Genomic DNA, 14,294 nt, shown 5'->3' with positions numbered 1-14,294 from the left:
GAAAGTGGGAAAGAGGAGGCTGGACCCTCAGGGCCACAGCCATTGCCTTGGGTTTGGGAGCACATATGCCCTCCAAGGGAGGAGGGGAGAAGGGCAGCAGGTGGACTGAGGCAGGGAGGAAGGAGTCACCAAAGCCCCATGGGCAGGGCCCAGCCTCTAAAAACTGCACCCAGTACCTCCCATCCCCCATCCCTCAGAGAGGCCTGAGGATGGTGACAGCCCCAAGGAGGTCAACGTCCGGTGGGGGCATCGAGATACAGGCCCGAGACTCACTCAGAACCACAAAGACCCACCAAGGTGGGCTCTGTAAGTGGGTCCTCCTGTCTCCTACATATGTCTAGGGAAAGCAAGTGGCTGTGTGCTGAGTGATGCAGAGTGTTTACTCATAAGTGAATAAATGAATGGAGATGTTGGGACAAATGCAAAGACAGAAAGACAGGAGCGCATCTAGCGTATCAGCCATATTGACTTCTGAGTGTCTCTATGCGCCGGGTCCTCTTCTAGGAATGAGTGAGTGAAACATGGGGAGCCCCCATCCCAGGTCTATATGGGAGGAGTGCAGGGATAAGGGAGAGCTAGAGCTGTTCTCTTTAGCTCTGTCACTGGAAATAATTTCTTTCTTTTTTCAAAAAAAAATTATTATTTATTTCTTTGGCTGCGTCAGTCTTAGTTGCGGCACGTGGGATCTTCGTTGTGGCCTGTGGGCTTCTCTGTAGTTGTGGTGCGCGGGCTCCAGAGTGTGTGGGCTCAGTTGTTGTGGCACGCAGGCTCTCCACTTGCAGTGCACGGGCTTAGTTGCTCTGAGGCATGTGGGATCTTAGTTCCCCGACCAGGGATGGAACCTGCGTCCCTTGCTTTGGAAGGTGGATTCTCAACCACTGCACCACCAGGGAAGTCCCTGGAAATAATTTCAAACTTAGAAAAAAATTCACAGATAAAAATAGTGCAGAGAATTCCCAGGTGGTCCAGTGGTTTAGACTTGGCACTTTCACTGCTGTGGGCCCAGGTTCGATCCCTGGTCAGGGAACTAAGGTCCCACAAGCCAGGCGGTGCGGCCAAAAAAAAAAAAAAAAAGTACAAAGAGCACACCCTTATACATTTCACTCAGATTAACCTATTGTTAATATTTAATATTTAATCCCATTTAATCTCTCTCTCTCTCTGTATATATTTTTCCCTGAACAATTTGAGGGTAAGTTACACATATCATGGCCCTTTACCCCTAAATAGTTCAGCATGTATTTCCTAAGAATAGGGATATTCTCTTCCTTAACCACAGTATAGCTATCAATTTTATAATTTTGCATCAATTCAATATTTTATCTAATCTACCATCCATATATCCATGTTCCAATTTTGATTAGACTTAATTCAGTTGAGCTAATAACATCCTTTCCAGGATGTTTTCCCCCTACAGGCCACAGGAACCCAGGAGGTCACTGAGCTATGTACAGAGGAGACAAACACTGACAGAGCTGAGTGACAGCAGGCCGAGAGGGCAAGCTCCTGAGTGGGATGGAGGTAAGCATTGGCAGGAGTGGTGGGGGGTGGTCCCCAGGTCTCAGCTTCTGGGTGGGCCCCTGAGCACCGGAGGAAGCTTCCTCTCACCATGGCTGTCTGGGGACTGTCAACCCAGGAGGCAGAAAAACCCTGCATTTCAAGGAGGTTTACCAAGCTGCACAGCCAGCATCCCATAAATCTCACCTGCCACCCTCCCCAACACACACTCGGTGGGTGGAGATGAGTGGGTGAAAGACTACATCAGTTCTTCCAGATGTTCCAGCCGGCGAGTCCCAGGCTCAGACAGGACCACAGAAGGCCAGTGGGAAAGTGGTGGCCCCGGCTGAGGGAGCCTCTGGGACTTATGGGTCTCCAGGATTTATGGTGGGTGGAGACTCTACCCAGAGTTTCCCTGGACAGCCTAAATCCTCCTCTCCCTCTGAGGCCTCTTCTAGAAGCAGCCCCCGAATCCCTGCTGTATCCCCATGCCTAGAACGGTGCTCGGTACCTAGTAGGTATCAATAAATATTTGTGGAACGAATGAACTAGTCTTCTTTCTATTCAGGAGACCAAATTAACCCTTGAATTTTATGGCTCTGAGGCTCCACCAAACAAATCATTGGGTGGTTAGTCCTGGCGTCTGAGGCTTTGCACATATGCTCCATCCATTGGCTATGTCCAATTGTCTCCGTGTACCACCTATTGGAAACATAAAAGGAGCTAGAGGGAGAAAGCATGGTGGGGCACAGAGGACTCCCAGGAAGAGCAGTGACCACCTGGACTTTACCCCTGCTGAAGGCCCAATGGGTGTAGCTTGTAGCAAGAAGACTCATGGTTTGATATCAAGAAGGCCTTCCCAATATATTTTGGTGAATCTTGGATGTTTCCGTTGTTGACCTGTCCAGAGGCAGGGGGATGCCAGAGATGACTTCTTGATCCTCCCAGATGGCCCTTTGGGGCCTCCCAGGCCCAGCCAAGGCTCTGCCCGCCAGGCGTGGGTGGCTGGACTGTGGATGGTTGGCTCTAGCCTGCATCCTTGGTGTGCGCCAACCGGGTCAAATGTGCCCCACGCATTGCCTGGCCTGGGATAGTGTCCAGACTTGGTCTCCAGGGTCCTCCCACCCCTGCTGGACAGCGGCCTCTCCCAGTGACTCAGCCCTGACGTCATGGGGCGAGCGGAAAGGCCAAGGGCGTGGGAGGTGGTGGCTCCCTCCCTCCTGTCCTCACCTCCCTGGGCTCAGTCCCCATAGCCTCCTTCCCTCCCACCATCCCTACCCTCTCTCACCTCCTCGTGAGTTTCTCATGAGCCCATGTGCACAGGGCTGTTGCCTTTCCCTGTGGACACATGCCTTGTGTGTCTGGGTATGTGCTGGGCCACTGTGGTTCATGAAATAAAAGAAGCACAGCTTGAGAGCTCCTGGGCTGGATCCCAGGCCCCCTCTCCTACCTGTTAGGGGGTGATGGGGCACCTTTCTTAGGTGACTGGGGCATTCTTTTTCACACTGGGGCCTCTCTGTGCCCCCAGGCCTTGGATCTGCTTGTCTACCCCATGCCCTCCAGGGCCTCCCTTAGGTGTATGATCTCAGCTTTTTGAGTTCCTTCAGACGGGAGAGGGTCCCTGGGATTCGTACCTTCCCCCTCTGCAGGCCAGTGCACTCAGGCCTCCAACACTGTCCTGCCTGCACCAGGCCAACAGCCTCCCTCCTCCACCCCACTTCAAAGCCCAGAGCCAGCAGGGGCCAATTACATGCCCCCCACCCCCCTTGCTTGTTAAATGTCATTAGCCCCAGTTTACAGATGAGGAAACTGAGACTGGGGAGGTGGAGGACGTCACCCCCTCCATCCCCACCCTGGCCCTTGTGTCAAGACTGGCACAAGGTCTGGGGACCTTGCCAAGACTCCCCTTCCTTGGAGAAGCCGGTGGCCCAGTGCCCATTCTAGCTCCCACTTCCTGCCTTTCCCCCAGCCCTGCTCTCCTTCCCCTGAAGCCAGCTGTGGGTTTGAGCAGACAGCTGTGGAGCCCCTGGGATGGGGTGGGCAGGAAGCCTCTCTGAAATCTCACAAAGGCAAAATGCAGATGAGCCCCCCAGTTAGTATAGAGTCAGGGCGGTGGTACTTTAGGTAATAGGACTTAGGGAGTAGAGGGCCCCCCCTTTCTGCTCATCAGCTTGCCAGAAGCCCCCGCTATGGGAAGAGGCTGGCGATGCTGTCAGCCTGAGTGGAGCTGGCTGGGTGAGGCTGGGTGGGATGAGGTGGGGTGGGGAGGGGGGAGTGCTGACACTGGCAGGACTTCAGAGGGCACCGAGCTGATGCTGTCAGCGAGGATGGTCCTGTCCTCAGGGATGAGAGAGAAAGCCTGCATCTCAGCCCTCCTGGGGAAGGCAGAGCCTCCCTCTGTGGTCTGGGAGCACAGCCAGCTCCTGGACCCCATTTGACTCGGCCAACTGGGGCTGAGTGGGCTGTGACATCTTTGAGACACCCCCAACAAAAGGGGGAAAAGGCCCTCCTTTTTATAGACAGGGAGACTGAGGTCCAGAGAGCGGAGTGATTTGTCCAACTGGGATCACACAGCACAGAGGGAAGAGCAGAGACTGTGGAGAATGCCGTTCAGGAAATCAGGGCTCCTGATGGAAAAGCGAAGGCCGGGAGTGGGGCGTGCATGAGAAGTGTGGAGGCTGTATGGGGGGAGCGTGTTGCTCACAAAGCTGTAAGCTTCTCAAGTGCTGGGATTTCTGGTAAATTCCTTGCATGGCTCCTATGGGCAGACGGCATGCTGGGCCTATGGCAGAAGATAAATACTTATCTACTCGCTAGCTGAGTTTTTCAGTGCTGTTGACTACAGGAATGCACAGGGGTTTAAACTGCAGCAAGAGAGAGGGAGGGCAGACTTCAGGAAGAACTTTGTGCTTTTGTGGATGAGGGCACTCTGAGAGAAGTGCCTAACTAACCCAGGAGCTGGCATTCGGCCCTGTCCGGTACCCTGGATCCTTCTGTGGGGTGGGAAGGGGGCTGCCTTTGGTATCTACTCCATAGGCTCCCCCCTCCACACTGTCCTCACCACGGAATGAAAGGCCCGTGGACTTTGTCTGTCATCATGGGAAGTGCCACGTCCAGCAAAACTAGAGGTGATGTCACCACAGCTTTGGACCAGGTGTGTGGCTGCCCCTGGCTGAGCCTTCGCCCCTGCAGCTGTGAAGGTCTCAGATGAGGTCTCGTGGGGGAGCTGTGGGGAGGGGCAGAGTCAGAAAGCAGAAAGAGCCAGAATCGAAGAGCCTGGCTCCCCACTCCTCCCATCTGTCCCCACCCTGTCTTCCTAACAGGCCTTCCCAGCACAAGATGTGTCTCCTCAGGGTCCTTTTGGCCTGGTGACTCCTTGTCAGTGGCGAGGGCCAGAGAATGTGACTTGGAGAGGAGAGAGGTCAGGGCACCTGGCTCTGTGAGCCTCAGTGGGTGTGTCACAGCCCTTTACTGAGCTCAGTCTCCTCTGTTTTCAAATGAAGGGCTTGGACCTGGACAGTGGCTTTGACAGGGGTAAGGGATTCCACCTTGTCCAAACCTGCTTAGAAGGATAACTCGGGAGATAAGAGTTAAACAGACTTGCTGCAGGTAAATCAAGGGTGGGGTCCACAGTGGGCCTGCTTCCAGCCTCTGTGTCCCCTCCCCTGGGGAAAGCCTCTCCCGCCTCGGCCCTCATCGGCGGAAGCTCAAGCTTTCCCTGGGACAGAGCTTATGTGCCTTAGATTACTGTCAGCGGGCTACTGCCCACCTCCCTTCCTAGAACATAAGACCTTTAAGGCAGGGACCAGCTTCTCCGGCACGGATTGGCTGGCTCAGGTGAAGATGTGTCAGAGGCTGAGTCTCATGAAGAGACTTGGGCGAATTCAGAGACTTCCCCTCTGAAGGCCCAGCTTCTTCCATTTGGGCTGGTGCACAGAGCTCTGGCCCTGGTCCCGATGCCAACCTATGTGCCACAGGCCTTCAGTTGAGGCATTTCCCCTCCCTGGGCCTCCCTTTCACCACACCATCTCCAATGTCCTGTCCAGTTAGAACATTGCATCAAAATCTATGCTCAGACACTCATTTGGTCCCACCAACTACCCCATCCTTCTTTCATTCATTTGCATGCTTGTTTGCATAAAGCCTCATGGAGCATCTAACAGTGTCTGTGTTTTTCTGTTGACCTGCCTTTGCTTCAGTCTCTGGTTTCATCTTTCTCCTAAATGACATGAACAAGGGGTGGGTACAATGGGCAGAGACCATGTCTTGTCTCTGTGACCGCATCACCTGGCACAGGGCCTGTGATATAGCCTGTGCCCTATAAATGCTTGTTGAAGTGAAAGGGCTGAGAAGAGGAGCTGGGTGGGTACCTTGTGGGAAGGGGGAGGCAGGAGGGGAGCGTATGGGAAGGGGCTGACTGAGGTGGGGGAGTGATAGGCAGAATCAGGGAGGGACGTGAGGCAATGTCTACATCCCTAGATTCATCAAGAGGCTGAAATGGGGTTGGGGTCGGTGGCGGGGTGAGTGACGACCGCCCAAGGTCGTACAGCCGGTTGGTGGCAGAGCTCGGACTTGAACCTTTGACTCCTAGGCTGATGCTGAGAGGTTTAGAGGTAGGACGTGGAGGGAGGGGGCTGGGTGGGGGGCTCTCCCTTTCCTGTGTTACCTCCTCTCAGACTGAAAGAGGAACTGAGTTCACAAGGAGCCAGAGACCTGCCTGTGAAAGACTCAGAACTCAGCTGGGAAGGTCAAAGGGCCGCATGCTCTGGTCCTGCCATTCCTTTGGGATCCAAAGGGGGCTCTGAAGGGTGTGAAATCCTCTGCCCTAGAGGTCTTGGAGAATCAGGGGAAGCCTGGTGAGAGCGGCCTAGCGTGGTGGCAGGGGACCACTCAGAACGTCTCCAGCCTTGTGATCCAGGAGGGAGTCCAGGAAACATGGGGCACACGGGGCCCACCTCCAACAGCCGGCATTCCAGGCCACCTGCATCTTCTCAAGGTCATCCAGGGCTGGCACCTGGGGGAAGGCTGGGAGATCGGGTTACTTCAGGCCCCCACCCCCTCTGAGGGGCTTAGAGCATTCACTCCCACTGGTGGCCCAAGGCGGAAAGCTAAGGGCAGGCTCTGCAACTAGAGGTGTGGGTCTGGAAAGGTGCTGGGATGCATTCTTCAGGGGAGGAGGCCGGGCCCAGCCAGGTTCCCCATCCCATACCCCCACCCCCATTTCACTGGCCCTGCTTAAGGACCTCTTCTCTAGGCCACTCAGAAGGGATGGGTGGGGAACCCCGAGGTCCGAGCCCCTCTCCTCTTGCCCAGGACTCTGTTGCTTTGACCGGACACCATGGCTCTCTGGATGGAGCCCCTCCTGAAGGGAGAACAATCAATCCCTGAGCATATCGAACTCACAGGGTTTGCATTCTGCTTGCAGGGAGCCCTCCAGAGAAACAGTAATCAGTCTGATGGGGGAGGTCAGACACCAATGTCCTCAGGATATAGAGGCAGGGAAAGACAGCAGGGTGTAGATGAAATGAGTATTGAAGGGCTGGGGCACAGAGAAAAGGGTAAATAGAACTTGGGTCGGGATCCCGGCAGACTGCATGGAAAAAAGGAGCCTGGAACAGGAGGATAGGAGAAAGGGAGGTTGCCTCAGACAGGCGATCAGTTTAGGAGGGGAGAGCGCCGGGGGGGATGAGAACCCTGAGCTGAGAAGGATGGAGCTGAGGGAGGACAGATCCAAGGAGCTACCCAGAGAAAAGCAGAGAGCCTAGGAATGAAGAGAAGGAGGGAGAATGGGGAGCCAGGAAGATGTTCCCTTGGTCCCAGGCAGAGGGGCTGAGGGGGTGGAGGGGGGACGCTGAGTCCTCACAGGGCAGAGCGAAGGATGGCGGAGATGCAGGGGCCCAGAGGCAGGCCTGGCCCAGAGCCCTGACCGCACTCCCCCTCCCCTGTGCCCATCCTGGCCCACCCTGGCTCTGCCCAAGGCCAGCCGTAACCTGGCCCTCAGCTCTCCCCAAGCGGAGCCAGCCCCAGCCGGTGCCCAGAGAGCAGGGTGCCGCAGCTGCTCTGAGGGTTCAGCGTGGAGCCTCCGTGGGGGTTGATGGGAGACTGCCAGGCGCCGCCTAATAGGATTTTAATTATACAGCTCCAGCAAGAATTTCTTCCCCCCTGGGCTTGGGCCCTCACAGATACCTCCATCTCCACCTCAGCATCCTCCCAGCCCCGGCGGCCCGCTTGCCCAGGCCCCCGCTGCCCACCCCCGCCCACCGTGGGGGACTCGGGCTATCTCCTCCGCAGGGCCCCGCGGAGGGCTGGCATCTGCCCCCAGCAAGCATGGGGAGGACACCCGCTCTTGGGGAGGGTCCTGCGGGGGTGGGGGGAGCTCCTCCAAGGCCTGCATCCAGAGCTGAGTGTGGCTAGACTGACTTCAGTGCTGGCGGAGAGGGGCTGCTGGCCACCCTTCCACTCACTGTGGGCTCAGTGCTCATTTTTCCGCAGGGACTGCTCCACTCCAGGCCTCTCCACAGGAGTGTCTCGTGTGACGCTTACAACACGGTGACTCCGGGAGGCAGGCAGGGCAGATAGAATGATAATTTCCATATTATGGATGAGGAAACTGAGGCCCCAAGAGTTTAAGTGACTTGCCCAGGGACACAGTGAGTAAGGAGTCTGGACTCCAGACTGGACTCCACATCCTGGCTGTGGCCCTGAGCTGCCATTCCCCTCCCCCGCACACCCCAGCCAGAAGGAGCCACACGCGCTCTGTTTAGAAAGCTCTCCTGCCCTCTCCCCCTATCTCCCACTTACCCTCTAGGCATGAGATGTTACCTCCTTCCAAGAGTTTGTTTTCATGCTCCCACAGCTCCTGTATTTTGCCACCATAACCCATCTGTCTGGCTTGCCATTAATCTAGAAGTTCCTTGACCCATCGAGACAAACCTTCCTGACGCCCACTGGTCAAGCATTCAGAGCCTCCCCAACCAGCTGTGCTCTGTGAAATGACCCCAGACCTCTCCCGCAGTCGGCCCCCTCCCCCGCACCGGCCCCGCCCCACCGCCTTCCAGTCAGGCCAGTGTCGACCACCAGTGTGGCAGGGTGACAAATGACCTTTCTTAGTGACAGCACTTTGTCTGAGTGAGGCTTTTTTTTTTCTTTTTGGTCTTTGTTTTTTTTTTGCGGTACGCGGGCCTCTCACTGTTGTGGCCTCTCCCGCTGCGGAGCACAGGCTCCGGACGCGCAGGCTCAGCGGCCATGGCTCACGGGTCCAGCCGCTCCGCGGCATGTGGGACCTTCCCGGACCGGGGCACGAACCCGTGTCCCCTGCACCGGCAGGCGGACTCTCAACCACTGCGCCACCAGGGAAGCCCTTTATTATATTTTTAACACCTATTTTTTTGGTTCGTTTGAGAATAATTTTAGATGTATAGAAAAGTTGCAAAGATAAAACAAAAAGTTCCCATACACCCCGTTCCTCTTGTTGTTAACAACCTATATCACTCGGGTAACTTTGTCCCAGTGAAGAATTAAACACTGGTACATTTCTGTTAGCTAAACCCAACACTTTTTTCAGACTTCACCGTTTATTATATATTTTTAATTCCACGAGTAATAGATGACTGCATTCTTGCATGAGTTTCAACAGTGTTAGAAAATAAACAGTAAAATAATGATGTCCCCTCACCCCCTCCCTCCAAGGGTAAGTCTTCTGCCCGCTCTGGGCACAGGTACTTTCTTCCTGCCCCTTCTCAACAGACAGTGGGTCCTGAGCTCTGGCGGTCAGCACACTGCTCACCCTCATCCTCTGAGTGGTGTGTTGACAGTGGTTCTCGCCCACCCCTGTCCCCTGCTGCAGCGAATGCTCTTCTCTCCAATTCCTGCCTGTCCCTGGAAGCTCTGCTCAAGCCTTGCTGCTTCTGGGCGTCTTTGAGGAGCTCCTAGCCCGCAGGCGGGCGCCTTCCTCTCACTGTCCGATCAACGCGACTGGCAAACAGTCGGGGGGTTGACAGAGCTCCCCACACCCTGCTGCTCCCTGCCCAGCTCCTGGAAATCAGGAAACCGCAGGTAATGAGGCTGTTAAGGAAGAGGCGAAGCAGCCTTCAGGAAAGTCACCTGGATGTAATTGGCAGTGGGCAGTGGCCCCCAATACTGTGGGGGAGCAGGTAGGAAGGTACAGAAGACCCAGTGTTTGACCTCAGGGCCCCCCCAGCCTGTGCAGGAGGCACCCACACATCCTGGCCTGGCTCCTGGATGACCGTGGCCCATAGAGCTCAGGCCAGGCCCACCTGACTGCCCAGAGGGTGCTCAAGGCTGGGGGAGGGGGGATTCTGGACAAAATCTCTGCTCTCCCTCTGCCAGATGTGACTTCTGTTCTTTTCTGGTGGCCAAGATATGCCTTGGCCTCAACTCGCCCCAGCCAGAGGAGGAGGCTGTATCCTAAGCTTTTCAGTCTCATCCAGAGACTTGGACCTATTATGTCAGCCTACCTACCCCCATCAAAGCATCTCCTGCTTCCCTCCCAGCCTCCTGGCAGGCTGCTGCCACCCACCAGTACCACAGAGGACTTATCCTATCCCACCTATGCCGGTTGTACTTTCCCCCAAGGTCCTGGGAACGGATGGGGCTGGAAGGGGGCTGATGCCTGCAGTGGCAACCGATCACCTGAGGAGCTGACCGTCCTGACTTGCCACCGGTCAGTTCACCCATCTCCCTGCCTCAGCACTATGCCTGCCTCCACCAATCTCAAGAAAAGAAGAAGATTTGGGTGAAAAAAATGGCAGCCATCCTTCCAACGTCTGTTCTTCCCGTTGTCGAGCCTTTTCCCGCAGTCTCACGGCCTCCTCCTGGCTTCCCGGTCCTTCAAGTCAGAGAGGATGGGGCAGGGCAAGGGCCCTGGAGACAGGAAGTTTCTTGGGGTGAGGCCTGATGGAGGGGAGGTTGCCGGGGGAGGAGAGGGCAGTCAGGATGTGCCTCAGGTATGTGCTCACGCTTACAGGGTGAGGAGGGACAGGCCCCCTAGGCCACACTGGGCAGGGTCTGCAGCAGGAAGCTACAGCCCTGGGAGACCTGGGTCTCCGGCCCTGTGGGCCCCAAGCCCGGGAGAAGCTGTGGAGCTGGACAGCCTGGTGGGGTGGGGGATTGCAGCATCGTGGCCAGCTGCTGTGGCATGAGATGAAAGGCCAGGAGTGGGGCTATTGGCAGAGGGACAGGCAGCTGGAGGCGTGGGGTGGGGGGAGGGGAGATAACCCTCTGCGAAGGCTGCCAGGTGTAGACATGGTGGATTGCGGAGGACGCAGGCGGAGTTTTAGCCCTTGGGATCAGGGCAGAGAGCCTGGAGTTTGAAGGCTTCCCTATGAGGTTATGTTGTCCAGCCTGATGCCTCCACGCCCTCGGCCCCAAACCAAGCAGGCCCTGCCTGGGGATGCTCCTCCCTGGCCCCAGCCTTTCTTCCCCTTGCGCCTATCCCGAGCAGTGCTTCCTGAAATCTAACTCCGATCCATCTCTTTGCACGTTTACAGGCACTGCACTCCATGGGGACCATCGGCTAGCCTCGGCCTCTGGTTCGTCACTAACTAACTGCTGGAGAGCATCAAACAGCTCAGGACTGGGTCGATCTTGGTCACCTTTTGCCCTTGATTCTGAATTTCTCTTACTTTAGCTGTATGATTATTTGTCCGGTGTCCCCCTACTCCACCTTGGTAAGAAGGTTCTAGAGATCATGGAGAAAAGAAGAAAAAACCTTCTTGCTTCCTAAATATCTCTCTTAACCTTTCTTCACCATCCTATACCCTCACCCACATCTCTGTACAGGATTCCGTCTTTTCTCACGCAGAAATTATTTCAACTGTCCCCCCTAAAAGTCCCCCAGACTCCTCATTTCCCTCCAGTCCATTCCCCAGAGCTTCCATGGTGGTCTTGCTAATGTGAGGATCTAACCATGTCGCGTCTCTGCTCAACACCCTTCAATGCAATATTGCCCTTACAACTATCAAGAGGGCCCCCTTCTCCAGGCCCCTCAAAACATGAATACAGTACTGGTGCTACATTTGTTGAAGCACCCTTGGATGCCTAGGTCGTGCAGGATCTGGTACTGAGTGCTGCATGGCACAAGCCAGAACTTCAAACATCGGCTCTTGTGGTTAACACTGATCACGCTGGGATGGACTTGCTCTAAGTTCGTGAAACAAAAAGCAACTGTGTCGGGGCTTCCCTGGTGGCGCAGTGGTTGAGAGTCCACCTGCCGGTGCGGGGGATGCAGGTTTGTGCCCCGGTCCGGGAGGATCCCGCATGCCGCGGAGTGGCTGGGCCCGTGAGCCATGGCCACTGAGCCTGCGCGTCCAGAGCCTGTGCTCTTCGGCGGGAGAGGCCACGACAGTGGGAGGCCCGCGTACCGCAAAAAAAAAAAAAAAAAAAAAGTGATTAAAAAAAAGAAAACAAAGCAACTGTGTCTGTTTGCCGTCCCAGTGTGCCTCTGCCAGTGACATCAATGAACACTGTACAGGTGCTTTTGGGTGAAATAAAAAATAAATGGATAAACTTGTTAAATCCTTCCTCCCAGCTGGCATACATGTAATAGGTTATTTTAAAAAATTCAAGAATAATGCAATGGATTCTTTTTTCTTTTTCAATGGATTCTTATATAATAAAATTTCCTGGTGTATCAAGGATCCGTGTTCCTGCTTCCCCTCGAGTTCCGGAAGTACACACAAATTAGCATAGTATTCAAGATAGATGCACATTGCAAGTGAGAAACATTTTACTCTACTAAATAATTCATATAACAATTTGTATAAATGTAAGTCTAGATGCACCGTATGTGAAATTTGACAACGAATCTTTGTATTGGCAATTCGGTGGGCATTGAAAACTGGAATTACAAAGCATTATATTTTATAAAAATATCTCCTCATACATAGTTATGTTTACAAAATTTTAAACATTTAGATTTACATCAATAATTCTGATTTACTGTCCTGATGTTCATTAGCTATAATTTGTATTTTGCCTTTTAATTTTAATTGTTATATTAGAATATTTTAGTCAATTAATATTCATCCATGTAAAATCCATGGCTTTATGCACATTTAAAGTTTTTATTGTTATGAAGGCTTATTGTCAAGGAAGGCAAGAAGGACATATTTTATTTAGCAGTTTGCTATCTCGATTTGTGGGCCTCCATTTGGACTCTTGCCCTGGGCCCTGCACATCTTGGGGTGGCCAGCTTCATCGCTGCCCACTTCCTGCTGGACTTCTCGGCCTGGCCCACAGAGGCCTCCACAACTTGGCCTCTGCCTACTCTTCCAGTCCCATCTGCTGGATGTCTTCCCGCAGCCCTGGTCGGGGTGGGTGGGGTTCCCAGAACACGCTGTACCTGCGCCGTGCCTGAGATGACCTCTCCTCCCCTTGCCCACCCATACTTTTAGTCTTAGCCCACACGTGCCCTCCCCTGGCCCCAGCAGGCAGATTGGTGCCTTTGCGGATGCCCCAGTCTGTTTGGAAGCATCTGTTAAGGCACTTCTTCCACCATGAAGTGAGACTTGTAGGCTGCCTCCCGCATGGATCAGGACCTTCTCATAGGCGGCGAGGGGCGGAGCTCCGGCAGTAGGCAGTGGCCAAGGTGGAAGGGAGATCAGAGCTCAGTTCTGATTCAGTGCTGGGACCATGGAGGCTTTGATACCTCTGAAGTCTATAGGACTTGGACCCTGAAAAAACTAGAAGTTCTAGGGACAACTAGCTGAGACCTTGGTCTTTGCCCAGGTCTCAACTGCCTGAGTAGGACCCAGAGAGTCAAGGCCTGTGAGGAGTTTGGCAGGAAGCCCCATCGCCGCCCCCCAACCCCTGTCAGCTGCCCTGTAGCTATGGGTTGAGCGAGGGAAAGGGGAGGCAGGGAGCTGAGAGGTAGCCAGAATGGGAGGTAGGATGGAGGCTGGAAAGAGGCAGGGCCAGCCAAGGAGGCTGATTGATAGCTTCATCATGGTCTCTGGCTCCCTGGGGGAGGATTGTCTTGTTGGCAGTAGTTGGTGGGGGGGTGGCAAGTGGAGTATGAGGGGAGCCCTGCCTTCAGTCTCCTCAGAGGACGGCTTCAAACGTGTTGGAGCCCCAATATTTATTGAGCACCTACTATGTGCCAGGCACCGTGCTGATGTGCTTCACCTCACTTTCCCTAGAGAACCACAGCCTGTCCAACAGGGAGGCATTAGAGACCATCCAGTCCATCCTCCCATTTGACAGAGGAGGAAACTGAGGCTCAGAGAGGGGGAGTGACTTGTCCCACGGTGAGTGAGAGGCAGAGTCTGGGCTGAAGATTGGGTCTCCCAGCTCCTCGCCCAGGGGGCTCTCTCACTATCCCTGGGACCTCCAGGACAAGGATGTTCTCTGCCCAGAGCCGATGGAGCCCATGTCCCATGTCCCCAGCATGGTAGCAGGCCCCGTGGGAGGATTTCCTGACACTGCCATCCTCTGTGCCCTGCCCCACCCCTGCTGGTGCGTGACGCAGAGCAGTAAGGGCTCAGTTCCGCCTCAGTTCCCCTTTCTCCCATGGACTGGAGAGCCTGGCCTCCCTGGGTCTTGCCTCCCGGGGCCCAGCCATCTCTTCTTTGGGTCCCTGAGCCCCTATCTAGCCTTCAGCTCCCCTAAGGCTCAGACCCCTGGGATCCTGATCCCTTTAACCCACCAGCCGGAAGAGGAGTCTGAGACGACCCCCAGCACTAGGAAGTGAGAGGCTGGGTCCCTTGCTTTACCTATTTAATTTTTTCATCATCATGATCGTTTGTCATCAGCACCCTCAGGACAATAACAGATAACAT

General features: G+C 54.7%; 1 long non-coding RNA gene across 2 annotated transcripts in view; it reads left to right on the top strand.

The window, feature by feature from the left end:
• LOC111166334 (uncharacterized) overlaps positions 1 to 12,153 on the top strand; it is a 24,265-nt gene extending 12,112 nt beyond the window's left edge. For both annotated transcript variants that reach the window (XR_002642588.3, XR_002642589.3), the window contains exon 3: positions 1,400 to 12,153. This is a non-coding gene — a long non-coding RNA (uncharacterized LOC111166334). The remainder of the gene's footprint in view (positions 1 to 1,399) is intronic.
• The last annotated feature ends 2,141 nt before the right edge of the window (positions 12,154 to 14,294 follow it).

The sequence above is a fragment of the Delphinapterus leucas genome, chromosome 19 (assembly GCF_059928025.1).
Source record: "Delphinapterus leucas isolate spDelLeu-1000000601 "Yukka" chromosome 19, BTC_Dleu_Yukka2, whole genome shotgun sequence".
Classification (NCBI taxonomy): domain Eukaryota; kingdom Metazoa; phylum Chordata; class Mammalia; order Artiodactyla; family Monodontidae; genus Delphinapterus; species Delphinapterus leucas.
Note: the sequence above shows the minus strand (reverse complement) of the source record. Positions and strands in the feature narration are given on the sequence as shown.